Raw genomic sequence first — 6,000 nt, forward strand, 5'->3', positions numbered from 1 at the left:
CACAATAAACAACTGTTAGCATTACATTTACAGCTGCACAGTGTGTTCTTGTGTTTTTTTTTTTTTACTGTTCACCCAAACTTAAGCTGTTTAACGGTAAAGGGTCACATCCAAGCTTAAACCACAAAACTTCAGTGACAAAATTAAACTGGTGGGATTCCTTAAAAAGTTATTGGGATCAAGTAAAACACAACTTCCATATAATTCCGTCTTGAAGGAATTAATATGTGATTCAGGATCATATTTAACAAACCTTATAAAAACGCTTAAAGCTGAAGTCTGTAAGTTTTTAAAAATCACTTTTTTGTCATATTGGCTAAAACTGTCCCTATGCCCAGACAGCAGTACATGTGATATGTAACCTGTGAAAAAAACTGCTTCAATTGGTACCGCCTACTGCCTGTATTTCAATCTGGAAAGAATAATTCGGGACGAGTCAAAACAACCAATCACAGCCAGAGGAGCGTCTGATGGAGTGTCAATCACAGCTCACACACGCTGAATCACGCCCCCCCCCCCCCCACCACCACCCCCCCTTCTGGTCGCATGCGGTAGCCGCGCAGATGCTGTGAGAGGGGTGGAGCTTGGAGGTGGGGCATGAGTGAAGCAGAGAGGGTGGGGGAGTGGCGTGAAACCTGTTTTTCTTCAAATTTTCAGTCGAAGTCTGCTCTCTTCTCAATGTTACAGACTGCAGCTTTAATTATGGGGTAAAAAATAAAAAAAAAACTAACCTACTAGATGGCTGTCAAAAACAGACCAATAAGAGCTCTGATGAACAGACTGTTAAACGTTCCTATTTTAATTGATTCATTACTTGAATCTTTCATTTGTTCTTTTTTTAAGTATATTACGTATTTACCAATACCAATATGAGTTATCTTGTTCAGCAGATCAGTGTTTACATAGGAAGTAGTAGTACTTGTTTTTACATCAACGTCTAGTAAAGATATTGTTACTGGTTTTGTACAGGAGAATATAGCATGAAAACTCTAACTCTCAAAAGCCTTTTCAGTTGTCGTAATGCATTGTGTGGCCATTTCATTTCATTGTTTTCATAATAAGGTTTAAAAAAATCCTTTCATGCCAATTTTACCAAATCTATATAAAATTTCTGTAGGCTAACAGGACGTGGAGCATAGAGAATTTGAAAAAGTGGCAGTTAAATTTTATATAGAAGGACCCGAATACAGATGCGCATTCAGGCATACAGCTATTTGCAGAGAAGGTAGGAAAATAAGTAAAAAAAAAAAAAAGACAGAAAACTAAAATAAGATTTTTTTAAATTACAGAGGTTAAAGTTAGGTAGGAAGCTAGAAGAACAGCAGACTGGACATCAACAGAGCTGACATGGCAGAGAAACGGATTATGTAGAGCAGATGATGGGAAGAATCAGACAAGGTGTTCTGGAAACAAAAATACTTACTGAGGGAGTCTGAGAGTGTTTATGAGTGGCATAACAAGCAGGTGGGACTAATCAGGAGAATATATAGCAGCTGGGGTAGAATCTCAGCAGGACACTGAGTAATTAATGAAGGGATATAGGGAGGTACGTAATTAACAATGATATAGTCACGAAATGAACTCAAAATAACACAAGAAACTAACCCAAATTCACAAAGAGTTGAACATTAGACAGAATTAAGAAACTCAAAACAAAGAAATGAACTTTGCCTTACATTACATATTATTACTACCTACTATAACTCTCCTAAAAAATATAAAGCAATAAAAAAAAATAAATAAATAAATCTCTCTCAGGTCATAGAAGAAAATATGAAGTTAATCTAAACTTCATCTTTGCTTAAAAAAAGCACAAATATCCAGAAAATCCTTCAGCATTAATATTTTCTGCGATTCAATATTAGCAATACGATTATGTGTTATTGACAGACATGAAGAAGTCACATTAGACTGCATCATGATATTTTAGTTACATATTTTAGTCATAAAGAACACCTATTCCATAGTAGGTAAAGGTTGGAAGTCCTCTACCAATAGGAACCTTGTGTCTCTTCCTCAAATCTACTGCTTTCTGCCCAATTATTATGTGATTAACAATTTGATATAATGTCCATCTACCTTAATGCTTCGCTAAATAATATCGTTTGTTTTAACTGTAAAATGTCAGCAAAGTGATCCTTTCAGCAAACTTCTTATAATATAAAAAATGATTAATGAGAACAGCATGGATGTTTTTTTTTATTATTATTTTTAATATGCAATATTTAATAACTGACTGCTTTGATTTCCAGAAAAAAATCCTTAAAAAATTAGGACTTCAGGTAAATAATTTTGACTAAATTGGTGAACAGATAAGCCAAATATAAGCATTGGTTCCAATGGATTCCAATGGATTGAAACCAACCCCTTTAAAAGGATGTTATAAACACAACATACATGGCAAGATTGTAAACAGCTTGTCGACAGCTTTATGGAGAAGAAGTACAAAAACGGACAACTAATGATATTGCTTTGTCTCATTCCATTGTTTTCATGGGCTGTTTGGGATACATTTTTACTCTATAATAAGTAAGCAGTTTAAACTAACCAAAATTCAGTTTTGAAAAAAACAATAACAACCAAATAAGAACAAAAACATATTTAAATGACTTTGACTAAGGATTGGTGTAAGTTATTGGTTAATACAGTATATTATATTTGGAGATGCAATTCCTATGTCTCAAACTTCTCATAATTTCCTTTGATTTGGTGTTAGCCATATCAGGTTCCCAACACTAAAGCCTTTTAGTTTACCAACATCTTCCGAATAACTGTGAACATTTTGTCCGCATTTCAAATTTACCATCTTCTACATAACCATCAATGCAAGATAAACTGCAGGTGGATACTGCAACAGGATTTCTGAGAGGAGAAAATATTCTGTGTTTTCATGGTGCTTTTGCAGTGCAAGGGACATTAGTGAAAAAAAAAAACTGGTTGCAGAAACCTATTTTTATTAAAAAAATGTAACCTATAACCTTTGACAGTAGATTACCATATATACCTGTTGGATTAATTGTACAAGTTATTCTACTTTAATCATATTACTTTAATCATATTATACTTACACATTTGCATATTCCTGTATACTTGTATTACACAGAGTGTTGAAATGTTTTATTTGCTGTGTTACTAATGCTTGTTATTAGTGTGTGCAGGAAGACGAGTCGAGGTCAAGGAGAAAATGGAGAACTGCACACACTAGCACCGGATAAGGAGTGGAAGCTCTCCTTATCTTATGATATTGTATGATGTTATGCAGAACTTCTGGTTCCGACTGGTTTCACCCCCTCCTCCCTTTTAGCAGTCGGAACCACCTTTGTAGTCAGGGAGTTCCTTAATAAAAGCTTGGAGAAAGCGGAAACTGTTTCAGAGTGGGTTGGAGTTTGTAACTGAATGGAGTTCCTCTCCTTGCAAGTAAATTATACTAAATTCTCTGTGTCATTCTTTGTGCAGGTTGCTGAATAAGGTGTTTTGTGTTTAAACCTAACAATACCATAGATAACTGTGCATGTAATGTAGTTTTATGGTGCTTTATGAAGACGAGAAATCCCAAAGCGCATTACACTACATTCAGTCATCAAACCATACTTCCACGTACTGATCGTAGCAAGCTACATTGTAGCTGCCCTGTGCCTATAATAGCCAGCTACCCACAGGGTCGGTACAACCAGGTCCTCTGACCACTGGGCCAGGGCTCAAACCAGCACCTGACAAACCAGACCTGAGCATCCATCACATCCAAAAAGTAAATTAGCAACTTTTGCTGCAGCAAGAACACAAAAACGTGTGTGCTGCTTAATTTTTTATGCTTTTACAAGTTTAGTTCGGAAGCGCAGCTGAAGCATCTTTGCTCCAGCTGTGCGGTGGAAAAAGTGGGTCTAATGTGCATTGATTTGATGTGATCAGTTGGTAAAAGCAGTCCACCTAAAAACTTTGTCAGTGCAGTCAGTTCATCAAGATTACGATCCTGTATTCAAATATCTTTTCGCTGTTGGAGCCGCTCAGACCCCCACATACCGGCGGTGAGCTGTCACTAGGAATCCCATTCAACAGCAGCCTCTGACCCGGTCGCCTCTTCGTGGTTTGCAGTGGCGACCGCAAGGCGTTTTTCGTCATGTACGTAATCCAAACTGCAGGCACCAGAATAATAAACGTGAACAAGTTTTGCTGGCAGATTTCGACATTTTAAGTTCATTTAGGCGTTAATAAACTGTTTCAGAGGAGTGATCATAATGATCTGTATCATCAGCAATGTGTCTCTCTCGCTGCCAGCTCCCAGATCAGCTTATCTTATTGGTTGATTTAGGGGCATCAAGCAGAAAAAGTTACAATTTTCCAACTCTGGCAGCAGCTGCGTTTGCAGCTCATCGTGAGCTTCTGAACATCTCTGAACAGCTCCACCATTGACTTTGCATGTAAACTAGCTGCTCCTGCTGCCTCTGCTGCTTTAGGTGTGAACATAGCATAAATCTGTTCCCTTTTTGTTCTTGATAAAATCAAATTCATCTAAACATTTCCGTATTTTTATAACCATAAGCTTTATGTATGTTTAAATTCAAAATATTCTGTGTTTTTGGTTCCAATCTTACAAAGTAAACACAGATGAGCAACTAGTTGTTTTCACTCTCTCCAAATCTTAGTTGTTTTAGGCCAAGAAGTGTCCATACAAGGGTTTGATTTCAATATTTGCAGAGTTTCACAGCTGAGAGAGCACGCACGGAAACAAAGTTGTTTACCCTTTTGACAGGTTCATAGATGAAATCAAGCTTCACTCCCATGACTACCACTGTCAATTTAGTTCCTAAATGACAGAGTAGAAGTCTGGTCCTCTGGGTTGTGTGTGCATCCTAGAGTAGAGATGAAACTTGATCAAACTCCATCGGCAATGTTTTGTATACTGTCACGCTAAGCTGTGTTTACACCATGAGCTCCTTTGACTTCAGGGACATTACTTTTCTCACTTTTCATCATATCTTTTGCACACTGAAAAAAGGGGTCTTCAAGCAAAATCCTCACTTGATCCTGAAAAGCTCTTTAGAAAATCTTAGTCTGATTTTAAAAGCAAAAAAGAAAGAAAGAAACACCAGATGGAGCAGATTCATAGTTCAAGTGTTGTTCCTAATAATAGACTAAAGATTATGCTTCTCTATGCAATACGCGTTGCCTAGCCAGACTTTGATTTTAAGACAACTAAGATTAGGGGGGAATCTGAAATGTTCCCTTCAAAAGATAATGAAAAGGAGTCATAAAAGCTCAAATCTTGCATTCTGAGGGCACATATTTAAAAAAAAAAATAATAGGCGCTAAAATAAATACATTAAAAGCCTACCTGAAATTTGCTTAGTTTTAGCTATTTGGCCATAAGATCAAGGATAACAATTTTTTATTGGTCTTAGTTGGCTTTGTTTGGAAGACCGCCTACAGGAAATGGAGCTGAGAAAGTGTACGGCATGTTCAGGTTATTGGACCAGGACTCAAATCCATGATGGCCACTTTTAGGACTATAGCCTGCAATACAGTATGATATTTTCCTTGCTAATTCCATTGCAATCATTGTTTTCAGCCCCAACTCAAATTTTGAGAATCAGTAACAGGGTTTAAAGGTTCAGAGTTTGCAATGTTTGTCATCACAACCAATTCAAATTGATTACTCACACTGTACCTCCTCAGAGACAGGCTGAGGCCTTGAACAATCCCAACATGCAACACACATGGGTAATATTAAAATATTACAGTAAAGAGTTGTCAGTCTGGTCATGTCATTGATTAAACATGCAATTCACTCACGAGCCACAAACAGAATATCGAACAGGTTTGATTTTCTTGCGACCCACAATTCCTGATTGTGAGCTTGTCATGATCGCAAAAAAAAGATAAGAAAATGCAAAAATACTCCACAATTCCTTTAACATGAAAAGTTGATAACTATTCTTGAGGTCAAACATAATCTGCCATGAACAGGAAAATTGTAGAACACCACCTGGAAAGACTTTGTAT

This window comes from Cyprinodon tularosa, unplaced genomic scaffold (genome assembly GCF_016077235.1).
Source record: "Cyprinodon tularosa strain WSP-4 unplaced genomic scaffold, ASM1607723v1 ctg1, whole genome shotgun sequence".
Taxonomy (NCBI): domain Eukaryota; kingdom Metazoa; phylum Chordata; class Actinopteri; order Cyprinodontiformes; family Cyprinodontidae; genus Cyprinodon; species Cyprinodon tularosa.